This window comes from Bos grunniens, chromosome 4 (genome assembly GCF_055505025.1).
Source record: "Bos grunniens cultivar Pamir isolate PY7600 chromosome 4, Bosgru_T2T1.0, whole genome shotgun sequence".
NCBI lineage: Eukaryota > Metazoa > Chordata > Mammalia > Artiodactyla > Bovidae > Bos > Bos grunniens.
Genome location: NC_141168.1, coordinates 54819476 through 54841599, shown reverse-complemented (window position 1 = coordinate 54841599; position 22124 = coordinate 54819476). Strand labels below are relative to the sequence as shown.

The following is a 22124-nucleotide window of genomic DNA, read 5'->3' as shown; positions in this document are numbered from 1 at the left end:
AACAACATCTGTGTCACCTTCTTTTTCTGGAAAACCATCCAAAGGGTGTCCTGACACAGAACCTTTAGATTTGTTGAGGGAGTAAATTAAATGCCTGCTTGTTTCTTGAATAGCTAATGCTCATTCTGGTTCACATTGGTTTTAGTGATATTTGCAATCCAGAGAAGCTGAATGTTGCATGATGGCTAATTACTACTCACTACGTGCCAAATGCTGTGCTGGGGCTTTGGAGGAATGATCTCAGTGCATTCTCAAGCCCCATATGAAGTAGATAGCATTGGCACCCCCAATTGACTGATGAAGAAACTGATGCCCAGAGAGGTCAGGTAACTTTCTGGAGGTTACACAGCCAGCAGAGGGTGGAGATGGAATTGGCATGCCATCATCCTGACCCCCATGCTCGGAAGAATCCCCATCATTCTGACTGTACTGGCAGAAATGCCTAGAGTGTAGACTGGAGTTAGGAAGCCAGGGTCTCTGAGTGGAGACACAGCATGAGCCTGGGCAAACACACCCTTCTGTGTGCTGTATTTGATCTTCAATTTCCTCATATGAGCAAAGGTTGCTCTGCTCAGCAGCGCTGGCTGTTACAGCCCCGGCACTCAGAGATCCTGTGACTGGACCATCTGGGCCCATGTTCCTAGCAGTCATCTATCCTAGCAGTGTTTCCTCTGAAAATACTATGGGGGAGAGTGACCCCAAGTCACAGGTTTGGCCTCAGATTCTGAAGGAAAGAACAGTGGTGATATCTGGGCCACGGTCTTGCAAACTGCTCTGGTCACCTTCTCCAGGATCTCCTAGTCAGATGATTCAGCTACTCCAAGCCCCAGGCGTGCCCTCTCCTTGCCCCAGGATCTCCTAGCTCAGCAGGTGAAGGAGAGGTAAAGACTGAGCCCAGGCTGGAGGTGGGAAGGGAGAAGCTGGTATTGGAAGTGGACACGTGGAGTCAGAGAGGCCTGGGGTAGCCAGGCCAGGAGAGGATGGAGCCTTAAGAATCCCCCAGTATCCAGGAGAGAACAGCCCTCAGGAAATGCTGGATATGTGCCTTGTCTTGAGGCAGGAAGGGAAAGAGGAGAGGAAAGGACCATCTGAGGTGCCTCCCAGTCCATGACAAGGGGGAGGGGGAGGGGGGTTTCAGGAAGCTAAGATATAGCAAAGCCTCTCGCATAGGAAGCATGGCCAGTCCAGGAAGCTCTGGTCCTCCAGTGGTCAAGCACAGGGCACTCTGAGGAGCTGGGGGCTGAGCTGGGGCTGAGCAGGTGGCCTACAGGCAGTGGCAGCTGTCCCTGAGAAGACAGCTGGAGTGTGTGCCAGGCCCTCCAGAGCCCGAGGTAGCCCCAGAAGCTGTGAGCTCCTGAGAAGCCACAGTTGGTGTGGGCCGCCAGAGAAGCCCATGTCTGGTGACCAAGATACTAGTGGGTCTCTTGCTAGGATCCTTCCTGCTTCCTTGAGGCTGGGTGTGAGGCCAGCAACAGGCTCTGCCCATGACCCGCTGCCTGGGCCATGTGGTCTTTATGTCTGTACCACCTTTCCCTGCATAAGGTGTTTTAAGAGGGTGGGGATAGGCAGCATGTGGCAGGAGTAACTTCAGGAGGCCTCTGCTGGGTGGATGAGCCTCCTAACGAACGGCCACCAGGGTCTTACTCTGATGCTCCGTCCCTCCCTCCACTGGGAAATAGGATGGCCACCTTGTTATAGGCTGACCTGGAAACCAAGAGGCGTGCCCTCTGTCACCACCTCTTCATTGCCCTGCTTGTGGTCACCGGACAAGGGAGCTGCAATCAGTTGTCTTAGAGGGTCTTGGTCCATTAAAAACCCTGACTCTGCAGGTGACTGTGTGCCTAGACTCACACAGTCTTCTCTGTGATGAGATCAAAGGGGCTTATCATGACCACTGCTCCCTGCCTCTGACTCTGGGGGTCTCATGACCCCTCCTACTCTTTTCGGTAGGACAGCCCCCTCTCCTTGGTCATCCTCGATTCAGAAACATTTGATTCTCCCACAACATCTCAGGACATCAGTCATGTGAAAGATTCAGGAGGGAGATGACTGTCCTCATGAAACGGATTCATCGACCAGGCCAGGAACACACTGACCAGGCCCCGCTCCCTCTGAGCTGTAACCTTTGGGCCACGCTAACGTCCCAGTGCCCCACCCAACTCCTTTCTCCTCCTTCCTGGTCCTCCTTCCAGAGCATCTTAGTCCCCAATTATTCAGAGCCCCAGGAGCCCTGCCAAGGAAGAAATTAGAGCTACACATCAGCTCTTCTATATTTACCACCTGACGGCTGAGGAGGATCTATCTTCTACACAATTAAATGAAAAGAGTTTTAATATCGGCAGGCAAAGGACTCGGGCATCAATGGAGAATTAGGTTAGAGCCAGCAATTGGATTAGCGCCCAGCTGCAAGTGAAATGAGGACTCGGACACAGTAGGGTTATCCTTCTTCTGGCGACAGGCCCTTCCTACGTGGAGGGCGGAGAGGCTGTGCTCCTGAGACTGGTCGAGTCCACCCCTCAAACCCTGGGACCCAAGACTACGAGGGACAACCTTTGCCAGAATCCTCTGTGAAGAGAAAGCCCTGGGCTGGCTGCAGCAGATGAGGGCACGCCGAGGCCCCCAGAGCCAGTCAGACACCACCCACCCTGCTGAGAAGTAAACCACATCTCGTCCCCTCCTCCATGCCTCCTCTCTCCTGCAGCAGCCCCTCCCAAGAGACCTGCTTTAGCCCCTGGCCCCCCACTGCCTCTCTTCTCCCCTTCCAGCCCTCACCTGCAATCTTCCCTAAGCCGCCTCCTTCACGAAGCAGAGGAGAGAGATGCAGGCGCACAGGTGTTCCCCCGTGACAGCTGTTGAAGACGCAGCAAAAATGCTAGTCAAGTAATTGTCCCTTTGGGTTTTTTTTTCCAATGTCACACTAAGTTGGTTTCTCTGGATTTATTAAGTGGGAAGAGCATGAACACATCCTAATTTTGCCAAGAGTTGATTTGGGGGCAAATTCCAGCACTTCCTGGGGAGCGACCTCACACACCCGTCCCCTTGTTTCTGACTACCTTCTACCTTCCCCCAGGAGACACAGGTTCAATCCCTGGGTAGGGAAGATCCCCTGGAGGAGGAAATGACAACGCAAGTATTCTTGCCTGAAAAATCCCATGGACATAGGAGCGTGGTGGGCTGCAGACCATGGGGTCGCAAATTGTTGAACACAAGTGAGCAACTGAGCACACAGGTGCTACCTTCCCCAGGCTGCCACAGCCTCCCTGACAAAGCCACCTCAAATCCTTGGCTAGAAACTACGGCAACTCCTTCCCGTCAGCTCCCTGAAGGTGGACGTCACATCTCTTTCTCCAAACAGAACCCCAGGAGAGACACACAACAGCCCAGCCTCATGACAACACTGAGCCCCTGTTCTGCTTGCGCAGACCTCCAGAAGGAAAGACTCCGCGGCCAAGTGCGTCTCCGCTGGCTGCGTTCCCCCTTTCTCACTCACAGTGAGTTCTTCCTTCCTCTTTCCTAAGTTCTCTGGTTGGAGTCCAAGTGTGCTGGCATCACCTCAAAGGAAGACAGAAATCAGCTGGCAATTGCCAGAGAAGGCCAGTCATCTTCCTCCAAACCCGAATCCAATAGCCCTGAGTGTGAACTGGGTCCTGGGTGCTGTACCTCTTGCAGAGGGGAAAACTGAGGCTCCAGGAAGCATCAGTAATGCAGCCCCTAGGGAACCGGTATAGAATGAACTGTCTGGAGACTCCCCGGTCCCCGGGTCAGTGAGTGAAAAGGACACTTACTGACTGCCCGTCAGTGCACAGACTGCCCGGTCCTGAGCAGAACTGGGGTGGGGTGTCAAGAGCAGGGCAGAGACTGATACATCACCCTGTTTGTAGTTGTCATTTAGTCAGTTAGTCATGTCCGACGCTTTCGCGACCCCATAGACTATAGCCCACGGGCACCTCTGTCCAGGGGATTTCCAGGCAAAAATACTGGAATGGGTTGCTATTTCCTCCTCCAGGGGATCTTCCCAACCCAGAGATCGAACCTGGGTTGCCTGCATTGGCAAGCAGGTTCTTTACCACTGAGCCACCTGGGAAACCCCGTTATCCTGTGTATAAGCTCACAAGTTAGCCTGCTACTGTTACACAGATGCCAGCCAAAGAGCCCAGACTCCTAGATCTGAGACCAAGGACTTCATTACTCAGGCAAAAGCAGTCCCCAGAGCACTCTGATGGTTGGCTCTGGTTCTCTGCTGCCACTCAAGTCCCACACAGGCTTTGCGAGAGGCCCAGGATGGGTGGGGTACTCAGTGGCTAGAGTAACAGGAGAGGAACACTGGCCTCGGGAGATTTTCCACTTTTATAGAAAGTGGGAGAAAGACTGCTCTTTGCCTGGGAGATGTTACCTCTTCTCTCAAGATTGCTTGTGGCAAACATGACTCTGAGGAGTGGCCCAGGTGAAGAGAGGTCAGGGCCTTGCATTCGTGGAGTACCCAGGAGGAATGTGGGAAAATGCCCAGGGTTGCCAGAGAGCTGTCTGTCTCCGCAGGAGGGAAATGCAGGAGCGGGGTGGGCACGGTTCCTGCCCCCGGGGTGTCCCAAGTGACCACACTCAGTGTGCTGCCTCGTGCTTGCCCACTGGGCGTCTCCTTGGAGGCCTCACACACATTTACTACAGAAGTAACATCATAAATAAGGGCTGGGTCCTCTGGGTATCCCACAGTAAAAACCAAAAGCTAGAAATAAGAGTGAAATGAGGTCTAAGGAGACCATACAGAAATACCGGAGAAATATAGAGAAATACATCAAAGTGCCCAGACCAAGATTGGACTCGTAGTACTTGATGAGTATACCCGTTGGGAGGAGGTAGTAGGCTAGACTGCAATAACAAATCACTCCCCAGACCTCAGCAGTTCAACCCACACAGAGGTTTCTCCTTGGTCCTGCTGCAGACTCCTCCTGGTAAGCAGGGGCTCTGCTTCAGGCCTCAGACTGATGGTGCAGCCGATATCTGGACCTTTGCCAGAAACCAAGGCAGAAGGAAGAGAACACGTGGGGGAAGCATGCGCTGGCTTTGCCAGCTCCTGCCCAGGAGTGACTCCCATCACTTCCACTTACCTTCTGCTGACCCAAGGAAGTTATGTGGCCATAATGAACTTCATGTGGGCACAGAAGGGCTATCTTGCCCACCCTGTACACAGCAAGTGTGAACCAGCCCACACCCTGACTGCTCTGCATATTAAAAAACCAGAACAGGAAACCAAAGATGAGGCAACATGGGTGTGGCTTATAAAAAAAAAAAATAGATAAACTGGAGTTTCAGTCAGTGAACTTCTGCTCAAAGAAGAGGCTTTGGTCGTATATTCAGAGTGATTAATAGAGGCATGCATTTTAGAAATTGTCCCCAAATATGTAAGGTCCATGTGCCATTGTTTATGACTCTCCACTTTAACTGACATTTTGAGTTATCTCAACAATAGTCCCTCAGGGCTTATCTTCGGATTGAATACTCCTTGGACCCCAGTGGTGAGTTATGTAGTTCTTCACTGATGGGTTCCAATAAGTGTTCTAAAGTCACCGCAACCTGGGGGACTAAACTTCGGAGGGCAGCCCGTGTGTCTGCTACCCTGCGCCGTCACCTCTCCTTTCTTCAAGTCTCTTCTCCATCTAACGTCATTACTCTTCCTTCTTACAAGCTGTGTGATCTTTGCCAAATCGTGTAATCTCTTTGTGTCTTGGTTTTCTTATACGTGACACAGGGGCACAAATAATGCCTGTCTCATAGGGCTTTGTGAGCATTAATGAAGATGACTTATGTAACATGCTTAGAACATGGTCTGTCATTAATGTCTGAATAGAAAAGCATTAGCAGTTTTGGTTGTTTTGTGGACACACACCTTGCCATCTGGATTATGAAGTTTCAACACCCCACCACATCCTGGAGTTGTATGCATTGTGCTGCCTCAGGCACTTGCTAAATGCTCATAAGTTCCTCTTTTTATAGGCTTTCTATTGATTCCAGGTGTGAAGAAAACACCTCTATCCCTTCCAAAAGGAAGACAGTGGTAACCTTCTGGTTGGTCTCTGCACTGGTGATGTTGTGTCTCGTTTCCACCTACATTCCTAAAGGCAGATACAGCTCACTGCTGAGAACTGATGTCCTGTCTGGTCTCCTTGAAGAATATCGACTCCTCCAGCTGCTCCAATCTTTACCCTAATCCATGGGAAATAATAATCCAGGAGTATAATCCTAAAGGTATATTTGCCTATTTTCTGACAGAGCATCTGAACATGGGGTTCTCCAGGGGAGCTGAAAGTGACCATGCTTAAGGCATTGTCATAATAAAATAGATTTGCACCTATGTTAGTTTTCTGGGGTTGCTGTAGCAAATAGCACAGGCCGAGGGCTTAAAGGACAGAAATTTATTTCCCCACATTTCTGGAAGCTGGAAGTCCAAGACCCAGGGGTTGGCAGCGTTGGTTTCTCCCGAGGCCTCTCTGTTTGATTTGCAGACGAGCATCCCCTCCTTGTGTCTTCACATGGCCTTCCCTCTGTGTGTTTCTGTGTCCTAACCTCCTCTTCTTAAAGGGGCACCAGGCACATTGGATTAGGTACCAACCATAAAACCCTGTCTTAACTGAATTCCCTCTTTAAAAGCCCTGTCTCCAGATACAGGCACATTCCAAGGTACTGAGGGGTAGGACTTCAACATAGGAATTGGCAGGCCCCTAGTTAGGCCCATAACATCTCCCACTCTCACATTTTAACCCCAACAGCAGTTGTAGGGAGGAGGGCAAGCTTTGATCCCTCTCAGTCTGGGATGTGAGTTGCCCACTCTGTCATCCCCACCCACCTGTTTCTTCCATTGCCCCCAACTATCGCAGCTGCTCCCAGCCTGGACCACCCTGCAGGAGGCCTTCACCCCATTACAGCCCATGCAGCCCAGTCTCGACGTCCCAGAGAGTGAACTCCCATGAGAGCTTGGCTTGTGCTCCTGCCCCCCAGCCTGGCCTTGCTCCAGGGGAGCTGACATCCCCGTGGGACCTGGCAGAGAGTGTGCTCCGGGTGGGCACAGTCCACTCTGAGAAGCCAGAGGAGGCAGGCAAGACCAGAAGGGTCCAGAAGAGAGGCTGGGGAGGTTCCACACTGCCCTGGGTCTGGAAGTGATGTTAGGGATCTGGGGGAAGGAAGAGGCCTCCCTGGCCCCACCCCCGGCCCACTCAAGCCCTGGCCCTTCTCCCTCGGTGGGAGAAGATGGCTACCAGATGTTCCAGATGCTCCCAAGGGCTGCTCGGCCTCCAAGTCCAGAAGAAGGCCAAAGGACAGCCTTGTAATTTCCTGGCAGAGGAACTGTACTGACCATGGGCCCAGCGGTTTATAGCATTTCCACGCGCCTCTTCCCACCTTTGTTCTGAATACTTGTGTTCTGTGTATCTGTCTCTTTCTGGTAGTCTGCCCCTCCGGCCGTCGGTCTCAGAGCTGCATGAGGCTGTGTGGTGAGGATGGAGGGTCTCTGTCAGGGACGGTTCACGTCTCTGGTCTGACATTTATGTTTGTTTTCGTTAGTGTATCCTTAGTGCTAAGGACCTGGTATATAGCAGAACACACAATCAGTAAGAATTTTTGAAGAAATGAGTGACAAGGATGAGCAAACCTCATCTCGGGCCCTGAGTATGCTCATTAGAGTGTAGAGGGTGTGACAGGAGGACGGAAGTCCCCTCTGTAAACACGGACGGACAGCAAGCATGTGAGGGTCCTTAGAAGAACCGGTGGGAAAGGCAGGAAGGGTCAGAAGCAGAGAGCCTGAACTCTAAGGTCTGGGTCCAGAGATCAGGAGAATAGAAAAGGAGAGAGAGCAAGAGAGAACACAAACTGGTAGTGAGTCCCCCATCATTGGAGGTGTGTAAGTCTAGCTAGAAACCTGGACTCCAGGATGCTGCCCAAATGAAATATACCAGAATTCCTGAAGAAGCAGATATGATCAGACTTGATGATGATGCAAAACTCTGACTCCAGGCCTGGCCCTGGCTCTGCCCCCTGGGACCTTGGGTGGGCCTCACGCCTGCTCTGGGCCTTAGCTTCTCCTCTGCAGTATGTCAGGAGAAGGTATGACTGTGAATTTTATAACAGCCCCTCTGAGCCTAAAAATCTGTATTCTTGAGCCTTGGGAGAGTTTGCCCCAAGAGGGTGGGCCATGCCCACCAACCCCTCCCCCCAACCCCCGCCCAGAGCTGCTCTCCAGAGAAAGGCAATGCAGAACCCTGGCAGAGGCACGCAAAGGCTTCAGTGAGAACTGGCTTTACCCCGACTCCCACGCCTCTAGCCAGCCCCCACAGGCCCTCAGCCCTGAGTTTGGTGGCCCCAGGGGTGCAGAAGGAGTGGATGCAGGCTTAGCAGGGTTAGAGGTCATGGCATCTTCCGGGAACCCAGGCTGAAGGCAGGGGCTCCGAAGAACACATGTTTGGCAGTGGAAGGGCCTCAGGCTGAGAGGCAGAAGGCCTGGTTCCCAGTCCTTGCCCAGACTCTTAATTCTCTGTGTGACCACGAGCAGCTCACTCTCCCTCTCTGAGTCCCAGTGTCCTAATTGACAAAGGCTAGCTTGAGATGGTGGAGAAGGCAATGGCACCCTACTCCAGTAGTCTTGCCTGGAAAATCCCATGGATGGAGGAGCCTGGTAGGCTGCAGTCCGTGGGGTCGCAATGAGTCGGACACGACTGAGCAGCTTCACTTTGACTTTTCACTTTCATGCATTGGAGACGGGAATGGAAACCCACTCCAGTGTTCTTGCCTGGAGAATCCCAGGGACAGGGGAGCCTGGTGGGCTGCCGTCTGTGGGGTCGCACAGAGTCGGACACGACTGAAGTGACTTAGCAGCAGCAGCAGCAGCTTGAGATGGAGTCAGGAAGGAGGCAGGATGAAGCTGAAAGGGTCTCGCCTCAGGACCTCTGGATGAGACTGAAATTTGGGATGGAGGAAGAAGTTCACACAGGAAGGGATAAACATGGCAAAATCTGTGAAATGGGTTTACTGATCTCTGCCCTGGCTTCTTGCCTGTTTTTGAAGAGTGATAAACAAAAATCTCTGCATGTCACATTTCAGAACTGGATGGGCCTCCAGTTCTTCATCTCACTTAATCTAGAACTCAGCACCACTGTGAGGAAATAGACTCTAAGGAGTTTAGCTACCCACACAACCATTTCCTTTGTCTGGGAAAAAGGATTTCCATTTCCATCTCTCTTTCTTGTTCTATGGGTGCCCTGGTGCTTCCCTGTCACACACACGTCATTGCCTCTCCACCAGCTGGTGGGTGGGGCGTGGTGTGGCTTTCTGGTTTGCATTTGTATTTACAGGGCCCAGCTTGGCACCCAGGAGGATGACGGCTGGGGCCAGCCACCGGGTCAGAGTGGAAACTCACCCAAATGAAGACCTGGAGCAAAGCAGGAAAGTCCAAGACCAACTTCTTCAGAAGATTTTGGTTTCAAAGAATTTGATATGGATGATTCAGGGACTTCATGGAAGAAATTCAAATTCTATATCTCTTTACACATACTTAATTCTCTCTCAGTTCTTTTGCACCTTTTTTTTTTTTTTTTTTTTTTGATGCCTGCTTGGTGTTAGGCACCGCTGAACAAAGAAACAAAAAAACCCACCCTTGTGGAGCTTACATTCTAATGGAGAGAGATAGATGATAAACATCTTTGGATAAACAATGTAGATGAATAAGTCATACAGTATTTTAGTAGGAGGGGCTTCCCAGGTGGTGCTAGGGGTAAGGAATCTGCCTGCCAATGCAAGAAATACAAGAGACGCGGGTTTGATCCCTAAGTCGGAAAGATCCCATGAAGGAAGGCATGGCAACCCACTCCAGTATTCTTGCCTGGAGAATCCCATGGACAGAGGAGCCTGGTGGGCTACAGTCCATAGGGTCACAAAGAGTTGGACATGACTGAAGTGATTTAGTGTGCAGGAATATAAAGTGAGAAGGCAACATAAGACATGCCATGGGCTATAGCTGGGGCTGAAGCGTGCCTTTGGATCAGGGACCCTCACTGAGGTGAAGGAGTGATCCATGTGGGCATCTGAGGGAAGATGGCTCCAGACTGAGGGAGCTGCAAGTGCAAAGGCCCTGGGGCAGAAATGGCAAGAGGTCAGCATGGCTAGAGCTGAGTGAGTCCAGAAAAGAAACTAAATGTGTCCAGAGAAGGAGACATACAGGACTTTGAAGCCCTTTGTAAACCATTCTAAGGCCTTCAGCATTTTGCTTTGAAGAGAATGGGGAGCTACTGGAGAGTTTGTGAAGTAACAGGGTTTATTTTATTTTATTTTTTAATTTTACAATATTGTATTGGTTTTGCCATATATCAAAATGAATCCACCACAGGTATACATGTGTTCCCCATCCTGAACCCTCCTCTCTCCTCCCTCCTCATACCATCCCTCTGGGTCATCCCAATGCACCAGCCCCAAGCATCCAGTATCGTGCATCGAACCTGGACTGGCAACTCGTTTCATATATGATATTATACATGATTCAATGCCATTCTCCCAAATCATCCCACCCTCTCCCTCTCCCACAACGTCCAAAAGACTGTTCTATACATCAGCGTCTCTTTTGCTGTCTCGTATACAGGGTTATTATTACCATCTTTCTAAATTCCATATATATGTGTTAGTATACTGTATTGGTGTTTTTCTTTCTGGCTTACTTCACTCTGTATAATAGGTTCCAGTTTCATCCACCTCATTAGAACTGATTCAAATGTATTCTTTTTAATGGCTGAGTAATACTCCATTGTGTATATGTACCATAGCTTTCTTATCCATTCATCTGCTGATGGACATCTAGGTTGATTCCATGTCCTGGCTATTATAAATAGTGCTTCGATGAACATTGGGGTACACGTGTCTCTTTCAATTCTGGTTTCCTCAGTGTGTATGCCCAGCAGTGGGATTGCTGGATCATAAGGCAGTTCTATTTCCAGTTTTTTAAGGAATCTCCACACTGTTCTCTATAGTGGCTGTACTAGTTTGCATTCCCACCAACAGTTTGTCGGAGGAGGAATAGGCACCATACTCTTCTCTGAATCCAGCCCTGGTGTGAACTCAGGTCCAACTAACTCCAAACTAAGTGCTCACTAGGTCCCCACACCTCTGAAAAGGAAGGAACTAGGATTGGAAGCAACCTGTTAGCTCTGAGGGCCGAACCCTGGTTCAGAGGTTTGGCCTGGGGCAGTCTTGCTGGGCTCTGAGCAGCTCTGGAAAGGATTGTGGCTCCTGTGACCATTCGCCCTCAGCAACACAAGGCATGTTGCCCTCAGGTGCCAGCTATGGAGCACATGGGGGAAGGAAAAGTCTGGGTGAGGTAGATGTGTAGACCCAAGGTTGCACAATAGACTTTGGAGTCAGGGCCAGGCTCTCCTTGGGCAGGACCCTTCCCCACATTCCCAGGAGGCTTCCCAAGTTACTCCACCCTGGTGTCATGGAAATCAGGAACTGCTTCAGAGTAGACCTACAGAATCCCACAGGCCCTGAAGGAGGGGGTCTCAGGGGAACTTGGTGGTCGAGGAGCTTGGGTACAGAAGGGAGGAGGAGGGGTCCCCAGAGGTGAGGTGGCGGGGTCAGGGTGCCTTCTCATCACTGCCTGCCTGTCATCAGCACCTGTGTGTCCACCATCCAGAACCCAGTTCTGATGTGTGTGAGCTGCAGGACCGAGTGAGCACATGAAGCTCACTGAGCCTCAGTTTCCTGATCTGTGGAAGGCAGAGACCAGGGCCACTTACTTCATGAGGCTTAAGAGGTGATGCAGGCAAAATGCTCAGCACAGATCCTGGTGCCTGGTGGCCTACACAACACAGTAGACCTTTGCTCATGGCTCAATCTGTAAGCTGAGTGCTCTCCTACCGGTGCCCGGAGCTGGGCTGGGCTCTGCAGTGCGGGGATCAGGGGGACTTCCAGGCCGGGCCTGATCCAGATGCGGGGCTGCAGGAACCTACATGAGACGCAAGGAGTAAGAAGGCAACCTCTGGGAGGTTCATCAAACTTGGGTTTTTTACTTCATTTTTACTGTGACTCAGCATAAATGTGTGAAATGGAAATAAAAGTTTCATGAAACAGTACCTACCTTCACCAGGCAAGATGCACTCTATTTTTATTCTTCCATTTCATTGAAACTATTAAATGCTGTTGTTGTTGTTACTATTTAGTCGCTAAGTCGTGTCCGAGTCTTTCGCAACCCCATGGACTGTAGCCCACCAGGCTCCTCTGTCTGTGGGATTTCCCAGGCAAGAATACTGGAGTGGGTTGCCATTTCCTTCTCCAGATTAATCTCTGGTCACAACCCAAGCGCAAAAAATGATTAACAAACTCACATGAAGCGCAGGCCGGGGTCTAGCAGGCAGTCGGGCTCACGGAGGGTTCCCTTCAGCCCTTTTGAGAACAGCTCGGGGTTGTGAGGGCTGGTGGGCGAGTATGGCCGTTGCCATGCCACTGTCCTCTTCAGTCCCCCACAGGGACACAAGAGGCCTGGTGAGCAGACCCCAGCGGCAGATGCTCCCAAGAGTCTGCTTCAGCCCCTCAAACAGGGCCCTTCTGCCCAGCCAAGCTGCATGCAGGAGACTACAGGGGCCATAGCAGGCAGAGACCAGATGGCCACTCACCATACAGCCTGCAGTGTGTATCTGCTTTGGGGAAGACCAAGGGACCGGGGACTCAAGAGGCAATAGAGCATAGACCTTTGCTGCCACACGGCCCAGGTCTAAATTCCACCTCATAACCAAGCTCTACGGCTGTGGGCAAACCACTTGATCTCTCTGTGCCTCAGTTTTCTCATCTGTAAAATGGGGATAATGCTAATTCCTCAAAGGAGTCTCTGCAAGTCTGTGTATGTCAGTGTTGTATGTATCCTAGAACAGCCCCTGGCACTATTAATATTTTGACTGCTGTCAGATGAAAGTGCTTATTGGCTGAAGGCCAGTCCAGTAGTGTGCCAACATACGTCACATGGGGCCTCTGGGTTGAGTTTTCTCTCTCCACGGCCCCCAGGCCAGTGAGCCAGGCTCTCCTTGAGACAGTGGCGGGGCTGGGGAGAGGGGAGGCTGCTGCTCACCCAGAAAGCCTGGCCCAGACAGCGTGGATGACTGTCTGCCAGTCCAGCTCTGCCCTCTGCAGAGGGAGTTCCCTGCCCCACCCAATGCCCCTCCACAATCATCACTCACTGTTCACAAATAACCTGCTCTCTGGCTGGGGGCTGGGGTGAGAAGAGCAGCTCTCAGAGTCATGTTTAGGGCTTTCTGGGGACAGCAGTGTGTGGAGAGCCACAGAAAAGGAAAAAGGAAAAGAGAAGACCTCAGCTGGGAATCCAGAGCCCAGGTCAATGTATAGCTTCATGCCGTGTCCCCTCAGCCCCACCCATATGAGGCCGGATGGCTGTGCTGGGGGTGGGGCCACCCTGCAGGTAGAACAGGGTCCCTTAGACTTGACTTCAGTGTGCACAATTCATCTGTTTTCTTCCTGGAGGGATATGTGGGTTCCCATGGGGCCACCTTCACCCTAAAGTATTAAGAGGTATGCCACAGACCACGTGACAGGCGGGAGGGAGACAGGATGGTGGATGGGGGTCTTCTTTCCAGTGTTCCTTACACCAGACACCAAATACGAAAACCAGAGAACCCGCCTCCCACTCCCACAGGGCTCCCCTCTCCCTGCCCCACAGGGCCCCATAGCCCTGGTCCCGGAGTCAGTCAGCCCTGCGTTCAGACTCCGGCTCTGCCAGCCACAAGCTTCACAACCTGAAGCTCCTTCCTCAACCTCAAAGGCCAGGTCTGGGGTCGGTACCCCAGGACCATTTCCTGCCTGGCAGGGTCTCGGTGAGGATGAAATAAACTGAAGCGTGAAATTAACGAGCACAGTGCCTGCCACTTAGTAGGTGTATGACAAATATAAGAGGCTTCCTCTCTCTGTGGCCTCTCTGCTAGGTCCCCACTTCACCCTCCCCAGGAGTTGCAGCTCCCAGCAGAGCCTCCCGAGGCCTCTTCCGGGTGCTTGTCTTTGTAAACAGGTCCTGTGGCAGCAGCAGCAGCCTTAATTTTAGCTCTGGGCTCGGTAATTTCCCGTGATTACAGGCCTGTCAGTGCAGCAAGCTCTGCAGCTGCGAGGAAGCCAGCAGGCCTCATCGGGGCAGGCTGGAGCCCGTGCTCACACACGTGCTTGTGAAGGGGCATGGCACCCACATGCACACACCCGCACCATCCTCCCAGGACCAGACGCAGGGGTCCTCAGCCAGGCTGTATATGTACTGCATGTCCGCATGGATTCCTGCAGGGGGTCGGGGGGCGAGGGATTTAACAACACTCTTGCACACACAGCTAGCCCCAGGACTTGTAAGTAGGGAGTGGAGGCCAGGAATAGCAAAGGTTTAGGACAAGGATGCTCACCTACCCCCTCTTCCTTCTCTCTCTTGCCTATGGTGCCCAGAAAAGAGAATCCCTATCTTCTCAGCTCTGAGACCTGATAAGTACTCTGCGTTGTAAGTGCATGTGAGTGTGTGTGTGAGTGTGTGTCTGTGTGTATGTGAAAGAGAGAGAGGCAGGACAATCAGTCAATAAATATTTATTAAGCATCTACTGTGAATCTTGACCTTGACCTTGTTTGGTGCTGAAGATACAGCAGTGAATAAGCAAAGGGAAGTCCAACAAGACACACGAAATGCTTAAGAATAACAAACAGTGGATCCTCGCTATTTGCAGATTCCATATTGGTGACTTACCTGCTCCCTGAAATGTATTTGCACCCCTCAGTCAATACTCACAGCGCTGCCACAGTCATTCTTGGACATGATCTGGGCGAGGAGAACTGGAACAGCCCGATGCACAAATCCCCAGCTGGGTTCCACCACGACGACCTCTGCCATCTTGGCTCGGTTCAGACTTTACAGTGTCCTCTTTGAGGTTTACTGAGAGCTATGTTTCTTTACATTTTTGTGCTTTTTGTTGGTGGTTTCACTGTATAAATGGCCCCAAGCCTAGGGCAGAAGTGTTGTCTAGAGTTCCTTGGTACAAGGCGTCTGTGATGTGCTCTCCAGAGAAAATTCAAGGGTAACTTAGCGTCTCTCAATCATGAATAATAGTGCTGTTGGCCGCGAGTTCTATGCTAATGAATCAGCCATATATATTAAATCAGGTGTCTAGAAACAGAAACACACGGAAAACAAGGTTATGTATTGATCCGTTGGCAAAACCTGGTGACTAGAGGCTCACGGGAGCCTAGCTCTGTCTCTCTTCTAGGAGCAATGGTTCCATATTTACTAATTCAGTGTTCAAGGTGACTTTATAGAACGCCTGTGAACAATGAGGCTCTACTGCAACCACAGCCAAGTGCCACCAAGAAAATAAAACATGGAGAGGCCACATGACCTTGAGCGATGCCACCAGGTGGTTAGGATGAGCCTCCGAGGAGGTGACACTGGCGGCAAGTCAGGACTCAGTGGAGACAGCAGCTGGGGGAGATGCGGCGGGCAGCGCGTGCCAAGCAGCAGTCACTCTGGAATGAGCATGGGCCCGGGTGACTCTGGGCACCACGAGATGGCCAGTGTGGCCAGGGCAGAGCCCAGGGGAGAAAGATGAGGGAAGATGAAGCTGGGGAGGTGGGAGGTCCCGGTCACACAGGGTCCTGCAGGCCACGGAAAGAAACCTGGGTTCCTCTTTCCTAGTTAAATGGGAAAGTGGGGAGGGCCAGGAGGGCTTTATTCCTTTCCTGTGGTCGAGGTCCTGTAAGGGCTGAGAGGCCACCAGGGAGGGGTCCCCCTGTGGCAGGAGTTCCAGGGTTGTCACGAAGGAGTTGGTGACAAAGGATGGGTGTGAACACAAGACGGATGCTGAGGCTTCAGAACTGCCTGGTGAAGATGCAGGAATCAGTCCTGGAATTGTGCAGGACCTGCTGGTTTAGTGAGGGTGACCCTCTGAGCTGGGGAGGAGCAGGAGGAGCTGGCCCAGGTGCCCAGGCAGATGGAGGTGTGGAGGACGAGCTGGTTGGGGCGTGGGAGGAGAGCCATGCAGGAGCCTCATGGAACGTGTTTAAGAGCCTCCCTGGAGGCTGTGCCAGGGCGTCAGCAAGGCTCTTTCTAAGGAAATTTCCTCTAACTTTCCCCTACTTCACCTTCCAGGAGACTTCCTGTGCTCAAGCAGCCCAGAGCTAAACCTGGAGAAACCGCTACACACACACACACACACACACACACACACACAGATATTCTTTTTTGAAAGACCTAATCTCATCAAAGAGGTCGTGGGTTCTGGGCCTCCCCATCTTCATGTCAGCTGCTCCTCCTCCCAGGGTCTTTCCCTGCCTCAAATCTTATTCATCCTCATGGGTCCAGCATACCACTGCCTCTCAGGAGGACTTCTGTGACTGCTCTAACCCCCACTGACCTCTGACATTTGAACCCCCACAGTCCTGCTGGCCTGAATCCTATATGCCTCTATCCTCAGGATGTGAAAGTGAAAGTGTCAGTCACTCAGTCGTGCCCGACTCTTTGAGACCCCATGGACTATATATAGCGTGCCAGGCTCCTCTGCCCATGGAATTTTCCAGGCATGAATATTGGAGTGGGTAACCATTCTCTTCTCCAGGGAATCTTCCCGACCCAGGGATCAAACCTGGGTCTTCTGCATTGCAGGCAGATTCTTTACTGTCTAAGCCACCAGGGAAGCTCCTGGTGTGTATTCCCCCCAAAACTGGGCTTAGGTCTCCACTGTGAGATCCCCAGGGCACAGGCCTAGCAGGAGAGTGTGGAGGGGATGAGAACCCTAAGGATGAGGCTAGGGTCAACGCCAAGATTTCCGCAGGTTGAGGATTGAGGAAGGGGCTGTGGACAGAGTCAGCTCTGCCTGCGTTGAGCCAGCTAGTATGGGGGGCATTTACCCCCATGGCCAGCCCCCACCCCATGGAGCTCTGGCCACTGGGCTGAGAGGCTGAAGGGGGTCTTCAGGCTTCCCCCCAAACTGGCCCTGGGCTGCTTGCCTCCTGCCTGACTCCACAAGCCACTCGATGCCCGGGAGGAGCCCTGCCTGGCAGAGATCTGTCCAGTGAGAACTCAGAGTTGCTCTGTGCCAGCACCATGCCAGCTGAGCCCTGGGCCATGCTGGTGCCATGGCGATGCCACCACCGCCAGCCTTTCCCAGCCCCGTAACCATGGGAATGTGCGCGGGGCTGCGGCTGCTTATGCAACATCTCTGAGGCTGGGAAACGGACTGCCCATCAACCTCATCCTGCCTGCCAGCCTGACCTGCTCCCTGGAAAGCCGGCAGACAGGCTCCGTGAACTTGGGTTGTGCTGTCCCACCTGTCATTCCCCAGACTCCCTACACACACACACACACACACACATACACACACAGCATCCTGTCTGTGTCAGGGACACCTGGGGTAGAATAATCTAGAGAGAAGACAGTGAGGAAAGAGAGAGAGACATACTGAGGGGGGTGTGCAAAGGGAACCAGGATTCTGACAGAGCAGGTAGCTGGCCATCTGGATGCAAGTGCAAAGCTCCAGCCACCTCCAGCCAACCCTAGCCCCAGATGTCCAGTATCACAGAGACAAGCCAGCTGCCTAATGGGTTGGTCCTTCACTTCCCACAGCTGGAAGCTGGAGCCCCATAAAGTAGAAGAAAGAGTCAGAGAAAAACAAAAGGACAGGCACAGAAGGAGAGAGACGTGCACACAGAGACAGGGTGGGGGGAGCCCCAGAAGAGAAATATCCACACCAGGAGATTCAGACAGATGAGGGGGACACTACAGACCAGCCCCTTCCCACAAAAGCCCCGGACATTGACAGCTTTTGGCTTCTCGCTGTCCTCCAAGGCCCTGCTCTACCTCCCAAAGCAGTCCTGCTCCTCATGGTTGCAGGGCCCAGCTGCTGGCAGCCCCAGAGGCTGGTGAGGGCGTCACAGGACAGTTGGGCAGGACCAGGACACGCGGGCTCTGGAGAGGGGCAAGCGCCTGGCCCTCCTCCCGCCCGCTGCCCGCCCTGCCCAGTCCGCTCCGTCTGGGGCTTTGTCCTGTGTCTCCCTCCGGCGTGCTCTGTCCTCCTCACTGTGTCACCCCTCCCTGACTGAGCCCCTTTCCACCACCACCAGCCTTCCCTCCTCCCTGGAGACCCTGGCTCCAAGTCTTCCTTCTACTCCATCCCAGCCTTCTTCTGGGCGACTGCAATACCCAGGCCTCCTGGCCAAGCAGCCCCTCCCATCCTGCCCCACCCTGCCCTCCTCCTCGACTCCCAGCAGCTCTTCCCCCGCCCAGCGAGGAGCCCTTGCCCTGGGTACAAAGGGCAAGGCAGGCAGAAGCTCTGGTCCCCTCTGACCTTGTCACCTGTCCTTCCAGTTCTCTCCTCAACGCCCCCACCCACACAGCTGACACTTCCCTACCCTGGACCTTCCATTCACTGTCCCCTCTGGCTCAGATCGCAGGGTCGTCAACACAAACCCTCATTTGCAAACATGGCCTAGAAGCCACTAGTGCCTCGATCTTTTGGGCAAAACTACACCCTCAATAGGCTCCCCTGGGCCTTCCCTGGGCCAGATACTCTCCTCAGGGGAAGTGCCGTCACTCCAAATTCACCTGCCCAGCTCGCCACATTTCTTGCCAGCTTGTTCCCCCACCTTCTGCCACTGCTACTTCCCACGTTCTGCCTTCTCCTCCAGATGCCCAGCTCCCCTCCCTTCCCCTGCAGATCACCGTGCCTTCAGAGTGAACGGCCAGCATTCCACAGCCGTCCACCCTGCCCCTCCCATCGCCTGCATCCACCACATCCCCAGGGCTCCCCAGGTGGCACTAGTGGTAAAGAACCCGCCTGCCCATGCAGGTAGATGCAGGAGACCCGGGTTACATCCCTAGATCGGGAAGATTGCCTGGAGAAGGAAATGGCAACCCACTGCAGTATCCTTGCCTAGAGAATCCCATGGACAGAGGAGCCTAGTGGGCTACAGTCCATAGGGTCACACAGAGTCAGACCTGACAGAAGCAACTTGCACTCACACACCACATCCCCAGGGGCAGGGACCCCCTTCCCTAGACAAGGTACCCTCATCTGGGTTCTGAGGCTACATTTTCAGTGAGCTCACTCCACAACGTGCCCTCCCCTTATCCTTCAGTGATTCCCATATCCAGCTCATTAGCATTTATCCAGATTGTCTTCTTATAACAAACCACCCTCCCATGAACCCCACATTCCCTTCCCAAAACCCTTTCAGCTCCCCTACTCCACCCCAAGCCAGCTTGGTCTACATATCCTGCCTCTGTGTCTTCACGGCTCACTCACTTTTCAACACCCTCCCGTCTGCTTTCCAAGTCTATCCTCTGCCCCAGACATTCCTGCCCTGAGCTGTGCTCCCAAGTCCACTGATGAGTTTGCAAGCCCAGTCTCAGGTCTCAGGGCTGCGAGGCAGTGCTCAAAGCGTCCCCAATCCCAGTCCATCTGGATTCCCTCCCTGTCTAGGGCTGTTCCCTCCAGCCTGCTCTGGAGTTTACTGCTCCCCACTGGGATGTTCAGCGGCTCTGTCTCCACTACTCACTTTCACCCTTCGGGAGTCAAATACACCACCTCCGATATTCCCACCGCTCTGGAACTCCACTCCAGAGCCAGGCCTGTCTTCTCAGCTCCAGCCTGCCCCCTGGTGCCCAACTGTCTCCCATGCACCCAACACTGGTCGCGCTCACGCTCCTAAGACACGATCTTCCCCTTAAAATGTGCTCTTCTCCACTGCAACCTGTTTAAGAAGAACCTTCCTGGAAATCTCCCTTCCCTTCACCTCACATATTAACTCATCACCCAGTTAGACATCTTTACTCTGGCCTAGTCTTTCCTACCACCATCCCCTGAGCCAAGTCTCCCTTTTCAGCCTCCCTGCTTCCAGCTGAGGTCTCCACTGGAAATTCAGTCTTCCTATCCAAACCAGTCAGAGAGATTATTGCAAAATTAGAAGTTTCATTACATCACACATTTCCAATAGCTCTTGAGATAAAATTTCCTCAGTGTGATTTCCCTGACCCTGCAAGAGCTGGGTGCTGCCCAAACTTCCTTATCTCAGGCTTTTCTCACTCCAATAACCACAGTAGCTACTTTCAGTTCCTGCCAAATGACAAGCTCCTTTCCACCTCAGGGCCTTTGCACATGCTATTTCCACTATCTGGGATTTTCACCCACTTTCTTATCCAGCCAATTTATACTTGTGGTCTAATCTCAGCTTACATGGCACTTTCTCCAGAAAGCCTTTTTTATTTAAATATTTAAAAAATGTATTTATTTTTACTTGAAGGATAATTGCTTTACATTATTGTGTTGGTTTCTGCCAAACATCAACATAAGTATACATGTGTCCTATGGACAACAGCCATAGGAATCCGTATGTCCCCTCTCTCTTGAACTCCCTCCTACCCCCCTCCCCATCCCACCCCTCTAGGTTGTTACAGAGCAGAAAGCCTTTTTTTTAAAGAACTCCCCCAGGCTAGATTTGGTCCTCTAGATGCTTCTTTTGGGGCTCTGTTTTTCCTGTGTACACCATTATCATGCAATTGTTTGAGCTGCATGACCGCCTCCCAGTGTTGGACTCTGTCATGTCCATGGCCAGCTCATTCTGAATGTCAGTCTTATGTCTGAACTTGTGACAGTGTGCAGACTCTCTCTGGGTAGAAGTCAGCAGGGGCTCCCCAGCATCCCCTGCCACTAGCAGGCCAAGGCCGTGCCGTCAGAAGTAGCTCTGTGTGGCTTGGGTTTGGAAGAGAACATCAAGAGGAAGCCAGGTGCAATCGAGCTTTTGGTAAGCAGGCCAGTGGAGGAGTTTGGCTTTTCAGGACAGCCGTGTTGGGTATCTGGCATTTTATCCCCAGTGTTACTGGTATGAGCAGCTGTGTCTGTAGCCAAAAGCGGTGGAATGAGGAATTCGCCACAGTGGTCCCCTGGTGGGGCATGTGCACTGCCTCTGACTCTTCTCCCGGAGACCAGTGAGCTCCCTAACATCACTGACTACATCATGTTTCTACTTAACCCAAGCCAAGAAGTTCTATCTTCTGACCCATATCCTCCCTAGCCAGACCCTAAGCCCCTTGAATAGGGTTGTTCTGGAGCTGTTTGCAGCTGTGTTTCTAGGCTCTACAAGCTGTCTGCCACCTAAGCATGTACTGAGCAAATGGGTGGCCCTGCAGAACCCAGCACTCTAACAGGAATGCCCATGAATATTCCTGGGGAGAACGAAGTCTCCGTCTGATGCCCACCATCCTGTCCTGCAGACCCTTCCTCCAAACATTGCTACCCAACTTGAGATCAGCCACATTCTTGCTTCCTGCCCAGCAGATGGTGGTGCTTGGTCTTGTGGAATTCTAGAGTCTATACAACCAACCCGAGTCCCCTCCTCCAGGAAGTCTTCCTTGACTGCTCCTGCCCTCACCAACACCCCGTTCTCTGAGTTCCCACAGCCAAGAAAATTTTAGCCCAGCACACCCATCCTTATATCAAGTTTTATCTTTGGGGATAGCTTCAATACTCCCGAGGGCTCCCCGGGACAGGGAACAAGCCCCTCATTTTTACCATCACTCCTCCTCCCCACAATGGAGAGGAGCACAGGCTGGACACAACAGGAGGGAAGTAGAGTTTCTTCCTTTCCTTTAGAAAATGCCTTTTAGGACCTGCGGAGAATATGGCTGGAAGGAAAATGCTGCAGTGGATGATGGGAAATCCTACTCTACCTGCACAGAACCAGGTGTCCAGGGAACCCCTACCCCAATCTGCTGTGAATCCTGTAGGGAGACTCCAGTGAGCACTCCTGTCTCTTGAGCTCTTTTTCTTCTCATCAGCTTCTTACTCCTCAAGACTGAGGTCAGAAGGGCTTAGGGGTATTGCATTGCCCCCCTCCTCCAGGAGCCTCTTGCTCCCCTATGCTGGCCAGACCAGGAGCCCCTTTCTCCATCAGCCCTCCGGGCTTACTACGCCCAGGCCCTGGGAGTTCTGCATCCATCATCACCAGTGTTGGGGCCTCATCCTGGAAGTTCTGTCAGCCCATCCAGGGTTCTTCACTGCAATTGTTCTGCCATCTGGTGGCCAAGTTAAGCATTGCTCGCCTCAACTTATCTTGTTTCCTGCAATTCAATT

The 22124-nt window shown here is 52.4% G+C and overlaps 1 protein-coding gene across 1 annotated transcript in view; it reads right to left on the bottom strand.

Annotated features, from left to right (window-relative positions):
* The window catches only part of ADCYAP1R1 (ADCYAP receptor type I), a 107729-nt gene extending 102514 nt beyond the window's left edge, over positions 1–5215 (bottom strand). The window contains exon 1 of the mRNA XM_086398471.1: positions 5106–5215. The gene's annotated coding sequence lies outside the window, so the exon portion shown is untranslated. The remainder of the gene's footprint in view (positions 1–5105) is intronic.
* Positions 5216–22124: the final 16909 nt, after the last annotated feature.